The sequence below is a fragment of the Rutilus rutilus genome, assembly GCF_951802725.1.
Source record: "Rutilus rutilus genome assembly, chromosome: 1".
NCBI classification, from domain to species: Eukaryota; Metazoa; Chordata; class Actinopteri; order Cypriniformes; family Leuciscidae; genus Rutilus; species Rutilus rutilus.
In genome coordinates this window covers 2039102-2057249 of record NC_140209.1, presented here as the reverse complement: position 1 = coordinate 2057249, position 18148 = coordinate 2039102, and the positions used below count along the sequence as shown (strand labels likewise).

Here is an 18148-nt window from a genome sequence, read left to right as displayed (position 1 = left end):
ACAAGTGCACAGCCATGTGAGTGATTCCTTCAGAGTGAACACGGTGAATCTGACTGCAGTAGATGTGAAAGATATGAATAAAAATGATGTTATTTCAGCCAGCACACATACCTGTATTTACATCCTGTTTTCAGTTGAAGTCCATAGTAATCGATTGTCGAGTTCACGCGCATAGGTTTAGTTACCTACGCTAGATAACGATGTGTTCTAGTGACTGGCGTGTTTATTGAACCAATCAGATAAGAGTAAACCTAGAGTCAGCGAGAAGCTCATCTGATTGGCTACATGAAGATGGTGGACCCGTGCCCGGTGGCGAGGGGAGGGGGAGAGACGAGGAACGAGGCCCTGACTCCTCGTGACCTGGTCTCTGCGCCTCCGGGCCCAGCTGCAGACAGGAGCGACGCAGCCGAGGCTGCATCACTGCTATCCGCGAGCTGGAGAGAGGGGAACGGGAGTGGCGCCGTTCGTGGGAGGTGCGCACTGCCATTCTGACCCTCTCAGACGGAGGAGACTGGTCTTACTGGTCTGCCAGACTCGACCGTGAGGGGAAACGAGGAGCGAGGCCCGGGGGCATCGAGTCCTGGTTTCCGCCTCCTCACCCAGCAAGAGACGAGAGTGACAAGGCCGTAGCCCTCACACACACGCTTGCAAAACTCAATGAGTGAGAGAGCCGTGCCAAAACTGGAAGCGCAGGTAAAGGAAAGACGCAACTGTACAAATCGGGTTATTTCGGTAACTTTTTTTGCCTCATGTACACAACAAGTCATATAGACATTTGCAACAGTTAATTTTTTTACACAAAGTTTGATTTTACGCAATGAGTCTGTTTTGCAGTTCCTAACTCTGTTGCTTTCGGTTGCCAATTGCTGTTCACAGGCCTGCAGTGCTTTAGGCCGTATTTGTGCGTAAAAAACGTGCCAAAAGTGTTAGCGCGGAAAAATGGAAGTCAGAATACAGATCCTATTTATTTTGCGTTAGCATGAAGCTGCAGCTTCACAATACATGAATTACACTTACGAATAACAGTTAAATGCTGCAAATATTTTTTTCTTACACTTCAAAGGCGATTTACACCTTTACAAATCTTCTCTTGCGCATGCAAATTTAATTTACGCTTGCAATCTTATGTACACTTTCACAAATCTTACCCTGCGCATGCAATTCATTATGGCATCATTTTACCTTCATACCGTATCTCCTAATTAGAAGTTCGCATTGAATAATGGGAGGTGTTAATAGAAAGATCTTGGTGAGGCCTTTAAGGGCCCGTCCACACGGAGGCGCGTTTCGCTGTATACGTATACATTTTTTATCGTATTGGCGTTTCGTCCACACGGATCCGGCGTTTTGGGAGACTGAAACCGCTATTTTTTGAAACCGGGTCCCAAAGTGGATAAATCTGAAAACGACACCCTTGCGGTTTCGTGTGTACAGCCAATCCGTATATTTTGTGAAACGATGATGTCATCACATCACGTGTCGTCTGTGTCACGAGTAACAGCAACAACAATAATGGCGGACTTATATGATTGTATTCGTGCTGCAGAAGCTACTAAGCCTACTAGCTTTATTACAGCAAAATCTATTGCTTCTCTGCAACTGTGGTGAGCAAAAAGCTATAATCTTTGTCTTCTTCTTGGTTCGTATACAGCGCGCAAGGTTATGCGCATGCTCAAAGTCTTCTTCTCCGTGTGTAGTGTATCTCTGTGGCAGAAATTCAGTGCCCCATACTGGTCTGGCATATATACTATACCGTTTTCAGTCGGTTTCAGTGGTTTCGTGTGTACGCAGATATTTCTTGAGACGACACCGTGTTTACGGAATTTTTTTTTAGAACGAGGAAAAAAAAATATCGGATCGGGAACGCACCGGCTTCGTGTGGACGTGGCCTAACATGACACCATACTTATGCCGTTCTGAGCTTTGGGGGCGGAGCTATGGGACCAAATATATTTGTGTATCCAAAAATGATCTCGGTCTAGGAAAGTCGAACCGACTCGTAATTGGCATAATTGGAAAGGTCTCTGTGAGTGCTTTCCAATGACACCTTGGTTGTACCGCTGGGACATGGAGTGAAATCACTCCCAAGCATCCTCGAAGAAGATAGGCTCCCTAGCATGATCCCATTCAGTCGACGTCGATTACAACGAGCTTTGTAGGTGAAAGTTAAGATTTTACAATTCGATATCGAACTGGCAGCCAGTCATATAGTGAGTTACAGTAGTCCAGTCGTGTGGAAATGATAGCATGAATGACTGTCTCGAAGCTCGAACCAGGTCGAATTCGCTCCACTGTACCCAAGAAAAATCCACTGTACCTTATCCATGGCTGAGACTTATGTTTGGGATGGATGAGCTTGCAAGGTGCGATGGAGTCAAGAATGTCGGAGCATTTATCATTAAAGTCTTGTATCAGTTCATTGACATCTAAATCTGAAGTAAGGGAGCCAGACATTAGAGCATTGTCAGCCTCCAGGTGCCGGTCAGAAAACATGTCCTGGGAATGTGAGGTTAGGGTGCGAGACCAACGTACATGAGATGGTGCTGTATTGGGTGGAGCTGGAAGAAGTGTAGAAAAGAATACTGGTCTGTGGTCTGAGAGTGGAAGGTCACTGATTTCAATATCAGCCACTGATAGACCATATGACAGTATTAGATCTAGTGTATGACCGTGACAGTGTGTGGGACCATTTACCCATTGAACAACATTTATAGAGGATATTACATTTAAGAAGTCTTTAGCTAAAGCAGAAGCAGGGCAGCATACATGAATGTTAAAATCACCAATTATTAAAATATGGTCATATCTCGTCAAAGCATCCCCCAGGAGATCAGAAAACTCATTGATAAAGTTACTAGATGAAGGTGGACGATAGATTAGCAAGAGTAGAATAGGATAGAGGGAATGTAAATGAATGTCCTGGACTTCAAAGCTCGTAAAAGTGGCCGTTGACAATAAACGACACTGAACATTGTTTTTAAAAATAGTCACGAGTCCCCCTCCCCTGCCGGTTAACCAGGGAGTGTTAAAGAAGTCATACTCCGGGGGGAACCAGTTCGGAAAAAGGACTGATATCACCTACTTTTATTCACGATTCCGGCATGAAGAAATAGTCCAGATTGTTAGAAGAGATGAGGTCGCTGCAGACGAAGGTTTTGTTTACTACAGATCGAATGTTTGCGAGGGCCATCCTAAGTTGTGGTGGATCATGTGAAGAGTCGAAAGCTCTGCGAAGTGAACACAGGTTGTGATGATTCACATACCTGCGTCGGAGCCATGGAGAGATCCGTCGAGTCAGCCAGAAGGGTGAAGAGGGGATAATCGACCAAATCCACCGACGATTTTGATCCGCGGCCTTTCGAAAAAGGCGATAATGCCGGATTGAATCCAACGAGGTGGAGATCAACACCGAGGTGAAGCCCAGTGATAAGACTGACTTCAACCGAACCGCAGCGCCGGCCAGTTTTCCACGTCTCTGCCGGCGTCTCCTGCATGGAAGTTCAAAGACACGCCAGCATAGGTGGCCGGGTGAGTAAAACTCATAGTTGTTTAATGACTGCACCCCCTGTCTCTGTTCCCCTCCATGGTCCTGGCCCTCCATCCCTCCCCCTGATCCTCCACCATTCCACCTCCCTCCTGGACTCTTGTTTTGTTTGTTTTTAAGTCTTGGAGCGTCTGGTAGCCGCTCCGTAGAGCGGGGGTTATGTCACAGTGTTGGTTTATGTTCCCTGGTGTCCACTAGAGGTCCTCTTTCCCCACGGTGTCATTCACATTAGGAACTGCATTTCCCACTATCCTTGTCTGCACTCATCACTTTTCATTGCACCCAGCTGTTCCCCATCATGATTGTTAGTTTCTGTGTGTATAAATACCATGCCTTTTTAGTGTTTGTTACGGAGCTCTGGTTTACCTGTTTATTGTTTTGGATTTTGACCCCTGCCTGGACTGTTTATGAGTTAGCACGAGTTATGGATTTCCCTAAATAAATATCACTGCATTATTGGCTCTTCCCTTGTCTCTTCGAGTGTGGATTGTGACACATGGCTGATGAGTTGGAAACCCAAAAAGTAAAGTTTTTCATCATGGCATTTACCTAAATTTAAAAGAAAATGGCTCTCTACATGCCTCCCCCAAATATATAATTTAGTGTTTACTTTTAGACTAAAAAGAAAAGAAAGAAAGGGAACTGAAGTCTCCAATGTTTAGAGGCCAGCACGGGAACATCCTAGCACAACGTGTTTGGAAGAATCGATCTGGTCAGTAAAATATAGTCATGCTGTTGTTCACAAGTCATGATGCTTTTGGTCAGCAGTAATGTTTTCTACATCATTACATGTTGTGTTTGCAGTTAACCCTCTGGGGACCAAGCTGTTTTTGGGGCCCTTAAGATGTTCTGACAGGCTCTGACATTTGTGCTTTTTTCAGTTATTTATAAACATGTTAATGGCAGAGGTGTAAATTCACTCTATATAGCACAAACAGGGCTACCATAATATGCGAGCAACATGTATGTAGATGTTTGTATTTTTAAGAGAATAATGTTTATGCGTGGTTATTTAAAAAAATAAAAATGAAAGTTGCTGAAATAAGACCACAAAACTCATACAAAATATGTGCCCACAAGACTTTTGACTAATGGATGTTTTCTCTTCGAGTTCTAGCTTCAAAATTATGTGAAAATAGTCTTGCCTTATCGTTCACAAAAAAAAATACATTGATTTAAATGGTGTAAAACAGGTTTTGCTTGGAAAGCCAATATGCGAGGGGGAGGAGTAGTTTACACCTTAGTCCCACCCACTCTGCATAATGACTCTGCATAATTAGCCATTCATTCAGGTGTGACACTGACTGAGCCACAATGCAAGGACAAAATATATATTTTGAAGAAGACTTATATTGACCATTTAAGATTTTTCTTACATCTATCTTGTAAATATGTTTTGCTATTTTATTAAAAAGGTTACAATTACAACAATAATTACAATTTCAGCAATATTTCTGCAAAAAAGTTCTCTTTCTTTGTAAAAAAAAAAAAAAGATTATAGGCCTACATTTTATCATATGTATTCATTAGTTTGAATATAGCCAACATTGGAACATCTTAGTCTATGACTTTATTTTTGACAAAATAGTATTTTATATATATGAGCAGAAAAGCTTATTTGATGTGACAGTATATTCTACAGTAAAAACTGTACCCAAATCTAGTCAACAAAATGTTGTCTTTCATACTTCGCCTGACTGTAACGTTGTTTTTATGAAATATTAGGGCATAGCCTATAAATGTTAATTTGCAGTTTAATACGTTACTCACGGCTGGACTGGCCATTGGGCATACCGGGCAAATGCCCGGTGGGCCGACGTGCTTTTTGGGCCGATACATCTCATAAATACTTTTTTTTAATTATTTTTTTTTTTTTTTTTACGGCCCATAAAATGTGTACATCGGCGGGCCATTCGTTTTGTTTTGTTTTGCTTGCGTTTTGGGTTTGTGCCGGTGTAATGCATTGGTCAAAAAAAGTCAGTGTTAGTTTTTTTTCTGACAGACCAGCCCATGAAACACGTAGATCAGCGGCCCATTGGTTCTTTCCTTGATTGACACTGGGCTGGCCCAATCACAACTTTAAACGAGTGAGCGAGCGTGCAGCAGTGTCAGTGTGTAATATCTGCCAGAATAGTCTGCGAGATGGAGAAGAAACGCAAGGAATGTGCAGATAAATAGCGTGAAAAAATAGAACCAGGCCCTTAAAGCAGACGCTTTATGTGTCAAAATATATGTTTTCTGACCTTCGTCAGCTCCTGTGGCAGATGATGATAGTGAGGACGGAGGATCAGGAGAGAGATGAGAGAGTGTAGAGCCTGCGGTAAGCAGAACTACTTTCAAAACACTTAGGCTATGTCATGATGGAGTGTAGGAACCCATAACCCAGTTACAGATTATTTCCACATCTGCATAGTTGACGATTACCGCAATTCACTAGAAATTTAATGACAGGCGTTTGTAAACCATGTTTTCCGCCAAAATAAAAGCTTGATGCAGTTTGCGTCAAAATAAAAGATCATGTGCTTATCTCTTTCAAGTATAGAAATTGTTACAAAACTAATTATGAAAGTGTCCTTTATTTTTTAGTGCATTTGTTTTACAAAATATGGCTATTACTGTCATTGGATTAATATTATAACTATTATATAGTAGGTGTAATGTAAATAGACACTGTAACTAAAAGAGGTTTGAATTTTTCTTTGTTTAATTTGGACACTGAATATGGGTTGAAGCTTTTAATTTTGAACTCTCAAAGTGCACCAGATTGATGAATTTAACATTAAAATGCACAAAATTTTCTCACGGGGGGGGCATGCCCCCGAACCCCCCTAGAAGAACCAAGGTCCACCCACCACAGTTTTAACAAAAAATCTTGTAAGAAACACTTGTATTGCTATGCCAGAGCCGCTTATAGCTTGTTTTAGGATTCACCACTGTGGAGTATAGTTCGACTGTATTAATAAATGTCAAATTTGTACTTATTTCATCTGTAAACTCTCACTCGTTCCTATACTCACTCATTACATGGCATTAGTGGTTTTAATGAATAGGAGTTGGTATGCATATAATTAAGGGCGTGCAAAGATGGGTGGTGTTTATGATCATATAGTGGGCCGGTCTGGGCCAAAATGCCCGGGCCGATTTTTTGTCCCAGTCCAGCCCTGACGTTACTTATACAAATACATTTTATTTCAACATATTTCAGTCGATTTTTACTCATCTCAGTAGGCTATAGCAAAGCAGTTTATTCTTTCACACACAGACGCGCGATTCATATTTAGGCTAAACAGTCTTTACAAATATGTACCCTTCATTCATCTCACAGAAACGCGATTCATATTTAGGCTAAACAGTCTTAACAAATATGTACCCTTCATTCATCTCACAGAAATGCGATTCATATTTAGGCTAAACAGTCTTTACAAATATGTACCCTTCATTCATCTCACAGAAACGCGATTCATATTATAGAAACGCGATTCATCTTTTTGTTTACATAGGCCTACACTAACGTTATTCCATAACGTTATTCCACATTAACACTTGAGAAAGGATAACTTAGCCTACCTCACTCCTCAGCGGGATCTGCTCCTCATATCAGCACGGAAACTTTTCTCCATAAGGTAGGCTATATTATGCCTCTTTGTTTACAGCTGATGTGGGCGTTTCACAGACTGAAATGGTTCTCAGAATTTGCGTTTGAATAGCACGCGCTCTCCGGGGCGTGGTCAAATTACTTTTGAATGGCTCGTAATGAGCTCGACTGGAGTCGCTCTCTTTTTATACAGATTACAGAAGCTGATAATATTTGTTTTTTATATAAATTACTTCATTTAAAAGATGCGATCTCAAGCTTTATGCCCGTGGGTCTGTTTCCCTGTTTGACTGAATTTTCGCGGAGTTATAGATAATTTTCGAACGCGTTTCAAATGGGAGTTTACTGACAGAGAGAAGGCAGAAATCGCATCATGTTAGTTTTTCTTTATTTGTCAAAAAGCAAAACACTTTATTTTTATTGTGAGTATACAGAAAAAAAATAGAAACTGAACAGGATCGATTGATGTATTACACGAAAATGAAAGATCAAAATTAACAGAGCATTTTGTGTTTATTTTTCATTGCTAAAAAAAAAAACGAGCAAAACGCGCGGGCGCGTTTTTGGTCCCCAGAGGGTTAAAGCTGCTGCTCTAGGGCTCTCAGAAGTTGAGGAGGTGCAAATTAATGACATCCCGCAAGAGGTCCCAAGACTTGGTCAGCTTATTGAATTGAAAGCCTAAATAATGTCAGCCTTTATATTTAAATGTAAAATGTCACATATAGGCAGCTGTCAAAAGTACGTAATGGACATTTCCATCATGCATATGAAGTGACAAAGCCATATAAGAAATTGCAATGTAATGCACAGTTTGTGAAGAAACTTTAGTTGAGACATGAAGCAGAACTGTATTGATCTGACAGCAGCATCACAAACCGTAAGAGAATAACTTCATAATGCTTTGTCTGTAAATTATGGTTATATATGAATGTTTTCAAACCACCATTTTCATTAACCAATCATAACAGGGGCCGTTTTACTGTCAAGCCTTAAAGGTCCCATATTGTCAAAAATGAAATTTCCTGTCTTTTTTCATGATAGCAGAGGTCTAGGGGCTGTGAAACTACCATATAAGTTTCAAAACAGTCATTACACAGACAACCCATGCACGTAGTCACCTATGCTTGCTTTTATGTTAAATTAACAGTGGTTTGTGAATGTTTATACTTTAATAACAAGTAATTTATCACCATTGTAACAACTGAGAACGAACCAAACACAAATGTATCGTCCAGGTGATTTGTTCAAACATAACTCCACACAGAACTCAACATTCCAGAGCCAGATCCATAAAATCAGGCTCCAGACAGTCTCCGCTAACCAACGAAAAACCCCAGCTAAGAACTTTATGGCCATGCAAGCTTCGAAGAGATGAGCCCAACTATTGGAAGAACTTGTCAATGTGAGATGGTTTTAAAAAGAATGATTGGTTCAGAGATGGCACAACTCGGTGCTCGATCAAGATAACAGCAGAAGCTGCTCAAGCCCACGACAGAGATACAAAACAGACCATCTTCTTCTTAAGGACCCCTGGATGACCCAGAGAGTAAAATCTCTCCAAACCACAGAAAACTGAGATTTTAACTATAACAATATACATAAAATCATTCCAGAACAGTTTTCGATGGACTTATAATCAAACATCATGCAACCACATAATTTTGTTCTTTCTACCACTTATTTGCATGTTTAATAAGCTTAGATCCCATGTAAGTCATTTAATGGTTATAATTGTTAGATGTTTGAATGAAAGTGTGTTGTGTTTCATATCAGTATGATCGTATGCTCGTGATTCAAAAGATGGCTTGATTGAAATCTGTGTAAAATGTTTTGTATTCTTATAATAGTAACGATGTCTAAACTGTGGCCTCTGTACTCTCTGCTAGAGCTTGGAGAGTAAGGAGATCCCAGATAACGCATGATTTACGATGAGACAAATAAAGACAGTGTCTAATTGGTCCGATCTCTTCAGGAGGTTGGACAAAACTTTTGAGTTTAAAATCTTAGACCCGAAACAAACTCTCACTGTTGGAAGGCCAACCAGCTGGAGTGGAAAAGGGAAATGACGTGCTGTACAAAAAGTTGATGCAAAATCCAAAAATGGTGTTTTATTGGAAGGTGTTAAATATTTACAGTGCAGGAGAAAACAAAAATAAATAAAAACTGTACAAAAGGAAACAAAAACAGCAACAATGTGCTAATTTTGGCTAAACCAAATGGCCCAAGTTCGCAACGCTGCTCAGTCTTAGAGTCCACAATCAGAACTGAAATCCTTTCAGCCAGCAAGCCTATTTATAGGCTGAAGCCCCTCCTATAGAGCATACCAATCACATGTACAAACATTTTAGTTTGTAATGATCAAATTAAATAATATAAACACCCAAAACAACACTTAAACCTTCCAAACAGGTTAAACAACAACCATTAACAGAGGAAGAGTTTAACAACAAATTAAATGAAAAAGCAACTGTTTCTAAATCCCCTCCCCCTCTGACATCACACCAAAATGGTATCTTCCACAGGAAGTGATGTGGCTGTTTCTATAAAAAACAGATTAACCTGGATTATGGGTTCGGTTGTACAGAGTGTGAACTGGGAAGTTTAACTGCAATAAGGTTTGTGGAAATTATGTGGAAAAATAAAGGTAATTATTATATGAATTATTATGTGTTCTGGCATTCTGTTATTTTTAGAAAAATAATAACATCTTTTAAGGAAATGTATCAAGAGTTGAAAACTATAACAAAACACAGCAGCACCAAACTTTAGACTAAACAAAACAAAAACTCCATAACACTTTCCTGATGTGTACACAGATGTAACTATTGCCGGCAATGCACAGTATTAGTGAAATGGGTGTGTTTGTAAGTCCAAGTTTATAGAGTCACCAGGTTAACCTGTGACACTCACTCTCTCTCAAGAAAGGCTCTCGCTCAAGAAAAAGTAACCATGTAGACGCGCAGAGACAAAGAACCCAAATTAAGATCAGAAGAACATGGGTTCAACAGCTTCATTCAAGCCATCTAACTACTCTGGTCTCAATTTCCTTTCTTTTCTTAGTTCTCTTATTTTCCGTTGTGAGTCTCGGTTCTAAGTTAAGTTTTGCGGCAAGATTTCGGTCCACGTTTCTTCTGCAAAGCCAGCTTCAACAAAGACTTTCATTCATCCGCCAGCACACCACGTGATTGGCCGCCCCAGACATCTATTCAAGCACGAGGACACCAACCAACGGACCTGGGAAACCCCTTTCAAGTAAACTTCGAAGGGAATCCCCAAAAGCAAAAGACAAGCAAGTAACCTCCAGACTAAAAGCTGAACTGGTGTATTGTATTGATTTAATAACCCGCCTAAGAAGGGTTAAATTAATGATTGATGATTCTTCACACTGCATGAAAATTGGGATTTCCGACCCCGTAAACGGCCGTAAATCTCCCTAATTTTCGGCAGTTAACGACAATTTACAGCCTGTGAACGTCGCGTTCGTCTGTGCCGAATATTGCCGGAAACGAACCATGACGTATGCAGAGCGCTCGCGCCGGAGGTGTGAATGGCTCTAATTACCATATGAACAGCAGCTCCCCCAGAGAAAGGCTTGAATTTCCTCACTCACTATTGGTTGAACCCACGTGGTTTAAACAAGAAAAATCACTCGTGATTGGTTGGCAGATCTGTTACTATTGGTCACACTCGCTCATTATAAATTCAAAAAATTATAATATTCATATAAATAATAATATATAAATAATTTTTTTATATTCATAATATGCTATTCTGTGGTATATTCATGTCATTGTTAACCTATGGACTACACTATTGTTACCATCAAGGACATGAATTTATAAAGGAAAGGAAAATTTGCCAGGGACATGCTGTTTATTCAAAGAAAGAGCTTTATTAGCACAAACAAAACAATATACACCTATGTACAAAGCATAGATCATCTGCACACACAACAAATTGGAAGCTCAGTGTCTGTTTTCATCTTCGGAGCTGTAGGTGACTAGCGGCGTTCTCTCTGAATTCGATCCACTTTGAAAACGTCTGTGGTGCGTTGCCCTGTATTTAGGAGTCTCCTCTAATCTCGACTGCAGCGTAGCACAGAGCTCTGTGAGCTCCTGGCTGGTGGTTGAACTTCATCGGACATCAGATCTATGGTGGCGCACTTCCAAATGCCCACGTCATCCTCACCTAGCACACCGTCTCGCTTCTAGCAGCTGTAAAAACAACCAATACGCTGATTTCACGCAGCCGCCATTTTGAAATCGAAAGTGAGGCTCCGGTGGGAAAACCCCCGGAAGTAAAGATAAACAACAATGCCTTTGGACTACCAACCTGAAGCTGCTGCCGCGATTTACACTTTTGGATGTTAATATCCAATATAGGATATGTATATAGTTCATTCCTGCTTCTTTTTTTACTTTCTGAATTATATAAAAAAAATATTTTATTTATAAATTAATTTCACTGTATATAGTCTAAAGTATGAAAGAAATGTATGTACAGTTTTAGAATTGACACAACATCATTAAACACAACAATACGCCATCGCATTCACGACTCTCCTATGATTAAAGGCGACACTTCCGGTTTTCTTCCCACCGGAGCCTCGCTTTCGATTTCAAAATAACGGCTGCGTGAAATCAGCGTATACAGACTGTTCTGGCTTTGCCTATCTTAGCGTTTTTGCTCCCCCTGCTGGTTTTGTTGTATTTTGCACTTTGAATTGGTTTTATTCAGTTTCCGGGGTTAGGCTCAAAAGAATAACACAGCACATGTTGAATTCTCCATCGATCCATAGCAACAACAGCTCTTAAACGAGGCACTGCTTGTAAGTGGAGTTTGATTATTCTTGATTATGACCTTTTGTATGTATATAAAAGTAATTGTTTTGTTAGTTCTGCAATTACTTTGTGTAAGTATTTTCTGTTGGTTTCTCCTGTGGTACATGACTTGACATGTATCATGTGATGTGACAGTCTATTTATGTATTCTTTTGTTTTCATATTGTTTTACAGTTTTACACATTTATTCAGTAAATTTGAACGACGACTCCGGTGTCAAGACTGTTTATTGAGTGGATGTGTTTAGCTTGCTGGGAACGAAGCCAGTACACAGACAATCAGTACTGTGATGCACTGTATGGACACAAAACATCTATTAATGCACGTGAAAAATAGTCACATTGACTAAAAATCTTACCCTCTTTCTTCTTGCTCGACTCCGAGCTGAACTCTTCACAGCTTCGGCCTGCAATGCCAGATCTGGTTGTTTGTACCTGAAGCTCCTGCGTACTGTCTCGTAGTATGTCTTACAGGCAGCTGGAAAACAATTAAATGAGAGTGATATGAATAAAAACAACGCAAGTCACAGTAAAATGAAACAAAGAGAAAATAGTAAAAGTTACTTACAATGTCGTCATGATCAGCGTCATGAAAATCTGGACTTGCAGACATGGCTCTGAGTAAATGTGAGGTTACGCCCTCGTTATGAGGCAAGGTTACTCTATGGAAACAAAATGTATGATTAAGATCGTAAACTATAACGGATCTATTTTCTTATACAAGAGAATGAAAGCATATTCTTTGAATCTTACCTTTAAAATGTTTGTAAGTTTTTATGAAAGTAAAAAAATAAAAGAATGTAAGATTCTTTTTTTTTTTTTTTTTTACCTTGCTCCAGTTCGTAGCGCCCACAATTTGTCTCAGAGTTGTGAAGATGGCATACGGCTTCCTGTAAATTACAGGATTATTTACAATTATTAAACAAATAATAGCCATCAGCCATCGTTATGAGGCAAGCATAGGCGTCGATTTCGGGGGGGACGGGGGGGGACGCGTACCCCCCAGATTTCGTCATGAGTCATTTTGTACCCACCACTTTTAACTTCCGTCCATATTAATTTGACTTTTGGTTCGATTTTTTTGACCGTTTTCAGTGGTTGTGAGGAGCAATATGAGAGAGAAATTTGGTAATCATTGTCTGACCCAACAAAAAAAACATTATAATATTCATTTTATTTTATTTTCCGTGTTCGCATTTATGAGGGAAAAAACAACGTGTCAGTTTAGGTTACGGACCAGAGCGCTCTGAAAGCGGCACTAAAAGACTGCTTTAAAACTTTCACAGAGACCTCAAACAGAACAGCTGCCTTTCTTTAGAGTGAATTTCGTTTCGTATTAATTATATCTTAATTTTAATCAATGTTTCATGAACCAATGGATTTAATATAGCTATAAAAAGTAAATATAGCAGAATCATACGTGACGCATTGCTGCCACATACATATTATTTTTTGACCTCAATTATGTCTACTAACGAGATCTTATGTCGTTTTAAAATAACTATGCATTTTAATTGTTTATTAATGAACTAGTCTTTTCTAAATCAGTGTAGGCTGCCTGCATACTTATCTCCACATCTCCGCTGTAATGTAGCCTAGATGCGCCTTTCATACGGACAGGATTACATAATCAGATGGTAGCTACCGTATTTGCTTTCGATTGGATTTTTTTTTCGTTGGTGGACATTTTTTTTTGTAACTTTATAGTTATATTTCTCATGTCTGTGAGGCTTGTCTATACACTGTTTGTCAGTTCATTTTTGAGGCGCGCTCCAATTCACAGAGATCATGAAAGCACGCCCTGTTCGTTTTCTTTTATTTTACAAAGGCACACCGTTTTCTTGTTGTTGTGAGTTTACACAAATAAAAGTAGTTGCGACTGATGTATTATTATATTCTGTATGACCAGAAATGGAGTAGGCCTATTTTAAGTTGTTTCCACTGTTGATAGGAAAATGCGAGTGATGGCACCGGCGCCTCCAGCCACATAGGCTATAGTGCGCGCTCCATACTCCGCACAAACACTTGGATATGCGCTTCCTAATAGCAAACATTTATTTAGGTTAACGTTAGAGTGAGCGGCCATGCCAGACGGATAATCCTCTTCATGTTTAACTAATCAAATTCTGTTGCATTTTATTGCGCCAGTTTGAAAAGGGCGGCTGAAACACTTAGCCTATACAGACAAACGCCCAACGCTGGTGTTTTTCTTTAAACAAATTCGTTTAGGCTTTAAAATAAATATTGTTTATGGGCTAATTAATGCCACAATAATTTATTTATTTTATTTGTTTTGCATTGAATACCATTGCATATTTTCATTGAATGCATTGAATATTTGCTATGCACCGCTATGCCATCCTCCCATAGAAAGACACGTTAAGAGCCACCTATTTTCCTTATAATAAAGGGTTTCTACGAAAGGAAAACGCTTAATGTATAATTAAACGCATTGCGTTCATATTCTTTATCACTGAAGCTTTTTCTTTATTATAAGGGTGTATTATTCCATTAAAAAAGGGACTGTTTATAAGGTGACAATCCGTTATACATCTTGAAGATTTTTGTATTGTATTGTATCTTCTGTTATAAACACGAAGATTGACATTTCGTTAATTAAACAAAATAAAAACACAAGGTGTAAAAAATAAACAACTTAGGCTATGTTCTGTTAGATGTGTTTTGACTAGTTTTTGTTTAATTATATCTCTATGAAGATATAGCCTATTAACAATCATTCATAATCATTACTTTTACGAAGTGGACGAGCGGAGCGGAATATTCAGAAATGCGCTCTCCACTCACGAGCTCTGATCGGATTCGGAGCAAACCCGAACCTCACTGTCTGCTGAATTTGCGCAGAAACATCAAAATATAACCAGCTTTTTAAAATGTTTTTTAAAACTAAACACTATTTTAGCACAAATTATGAGCTCATTGGCGATTTTTTTATAATTATTGACAAAATTAGAATATAGTAAAAAAAAAAATTTTTTTTTTTTTTTGGGTGGGTGGGCCTGTTGAAAAGTGGGGCCGTGCCTGAGCTACAGGACATCGTCTTCCAAAACATAACCTGCGCGAAAGAGAGAAAAAAATGAATGCGTCATTGTACCCAGCACTTCTGAAAATGCACTTCCGAATGCGTCTCTGTCCCCAGCACATTTCAAACCAAACTGACGCCCATGGAGGCAAGGTTACTCTGTGGAAACAAAATGTATGATTAAGATCGGTATCTATAACGGATCTTTTTCTTATACAAGAGAATGAAAGCATATTCTTTGAATCTTACCTTTAAAATGTTTGTAAGCTTTTATGAAAGTAAAAAAATAAAAGAATGTAAGATTATTTTATTTATTTTTTTACCTTGCTCCAGTTCGTAGCGCCCACGATTTGTCTCAGAGTTGAGAAGATGGTATACTGCTTCCTGTAAATTACAGGATTATTTACAATTATTAAACAAATAATAGCCATCAATCCCATGACCTCTTGCTTTATGATGAAATCATGAAAAACAGAATATTTTTACATTTCACAAGGCCTGACAAAATACAGCTGCAGGTAACTAGCGGCATTCTGTCTGAATTCGGTCCATTTTGCAGACGTCTGTGGTGCGTTGCCCTGTACTTTGGAGTCGCCTCTAATCTCGACTGCAGCGTGGCACAGAGCTCGGTGAGCTCCTGGCTGCGAAAGGACGGAGGTCGCACAATCCATCCAGACACCCCGCCGACGATGCCGTCTTCCTCATCAGACATCAGGTCTATGGAAGCACACTTCCGAAGGCCCACCTCATACTCAGCTAGCACACTCTGTCTCGCTTCTAGCAGCTGTAAAAACCAATAAAGACAATCAGTACTGCGCAATGCACTGCGTATGGACAATACACATCTATTAATGCACCTGAAAAATAGTCACATTGACCAAAAACGAATCTAATCTAATAAATCTTACCGTCTTTCTTCTCGCTCGACTCCGAGCTGAATTCACCACAGCTTCCGCCTGCAATGCAAGATCTGGTTGTTTGTACCTGAAGCTCCTGCGCACTGTCGTGTAATATGTCTTAAAGGCAGCTGGAAAACCATTAATTGAGAGTGATATTAATAAGAACAACATAAGTCACAGTAAAATAAGAACAACATAAGTCACAGTAAAATTAAACAATAAAGGAGAAAAAATGCAACCGGGTGAAATTGAAGAAATACACACCGGAAGCAAACTATGCTTTTTGAAATTGGGGTTTTATTCTGACTGCTGTTTAAAATAAGTGACAGCGGTCAATGGAAGCACAATTAAACAGATAAAAGTCTGATTAAGAAAAAAGTTTGCCTTGTTCGAAGAGATTTCACACACAAAAAAAAAAGAAATTGTAGAAACAGTTTACAGTAAATTTGAAGATGACAATCAAATGTCACAAAAAGCTTAACCAGTGGATCAATGCCCAAATCCACAGAATACTTAACTCAATTCAAACTGAAATGCAGTGTAATACACTGCAACTGGTCAGATTTAAATTGATTTCTCCAAACCAAAATATGTTAGGCTACAATTAAATACGATAACACAAACTGGAATACGGCAGTGGCTGAGGTAACTTAGGCCTAAGTTACAAGAGAAATAAAAGCACTTCAACAAAGCCACACCCCACGTTTAATCATGCCATGCGGAACCAGAAATATGCATTTAACCATAAAGTTATACTGTATAATCACAGAATATAGATTCAACTCATTAACAGATTTTTCAAATAAACATGCCATCAGTAATTTCCCCCATAAACCATAAAACGTACATACCCAATCCTTTACCGTCCGATCACCACGAGGTTCACTCGTCACACATGCGCTCCAAATAAATCTATAAACAAAAATGTACACATCAAATGTTCTTTTAACTTCGCTTCACAACTTATTTGTGCATATTAAAGATATTGGAGTAATATTTCCCAAGAAAGAAGAACGTATAACACAGAATCCGATCGATGCACGCACCGTCGTGGAGCTCTCCTGAACAGTGTAAAATGGCTTCCGTTCTCTGGTCGCGCGCACGCGTCCAGCACATAGACTGTAAAAAATAGGTCCAGCACAAGTGAATAGTATTGCGAGAAGAGAGGGATTTCTTAAAGGGGCCACAAACATTTTTAATGCAAAATAGAAACGAGGTATATTTACACTACTACTAGGCCAGAAAAGTAACAAAAAAGTTACTTACACACAATATCGTCATTATCAGCATCATGTCAATTGATCTAAGTAAAAATATATGCACAGAATTGAGAAAATAGTATTTATAGAGATAAATTGTGGCCTATCACAGGGCAAACGTGAATGTTCACGGTACATTTTATGCAAACAACTCTAATAGTAGTTGTAACTCTATATGTACAGTAGGCATAATTCTTGTCATTGCGTATGTGTATGCAGCATGAGTCAAATACAATCTTCTGTTCGTGAACAGTTGTATTATGCACAGTGGTTGGGCTCTAAGAGATTGTAATGCTGTTTGCATGGAAAGCACATTTTACCTTTGTGGCAAAGCCTGATTGAAATTAATTGTTGAAATAAATGGTTTTGTGTCTTTTTTACATAACATTTGCTTATTGCTAATGACACATAGTAACTAATCTAGCTACTTTCATTAAATATATCAATTTAAGCTAAAATTTAAGAGTCTATAATTAGGCTATACTGAGCCTGATCTATTTATACCAGAGATTTTCTTAGAATTAAGTAAATACCTTTTAGAAAAATGTTACCTGGGGTAAAACTCCCCCTGCCCTGATTTGCATTTGTATAGCTCACAGCATTTTCATTTACATGTTAAAGCCTCCCGTCAAAGTTTTCGGTGTTGCCTGCAAATTGCCGTGTGCAGTCGTAAACCTGAACTTCCATGACAATCTACAGTGCCGCTTACTGACAAAACAAGATTACGGCAAACAAGAATATTTTTAAGGATGGCCTTAGACTATTGTAACTCACTTTATTTTGGGCTATCTCAGGCCTCTCTCTCTCGTCTACAGCTAGTTCAAAACGCAGCGGCTAGACTTCTCACCAGGACACGCAAATATGAGTCGATCACCCCTATTTTATTCAAACTCCACTGGCTACCTGTCACATTCAGGATTGATTTTAAAATTTTACTATTTGTGTATAAAGCTCTTAACAAACCGGCCCCC

General features: G+C 39.2%; 1 protein-coding gene and 1 long non-coding RNA gene across 2 annotated transcripts in view; both read right to left on the bottom strand.

Annotated features, from left to right (window-relative positions):
- LOC311301611 (uncharacterized protein) overlaps positions 1-18148 on the bottom strand; it is a 113214-nt gene that overhangs the window by 21512 nt on the left and 73554 nt on the right. The window lies entirely within an intron of this gene.
- On the bottom strand, positions 15511-16908 carry LOC311306882. The gene is made up of 3 exons (XR_014630229.1): positions 16770-16908; positions 15928-16046; positions 15511-15803 (listed from the first exon to the last, which is right to left on the bottom strand). It is a non-coding gene; the product is annotated as an uncharacterized lncRNA (long non-coding RNA).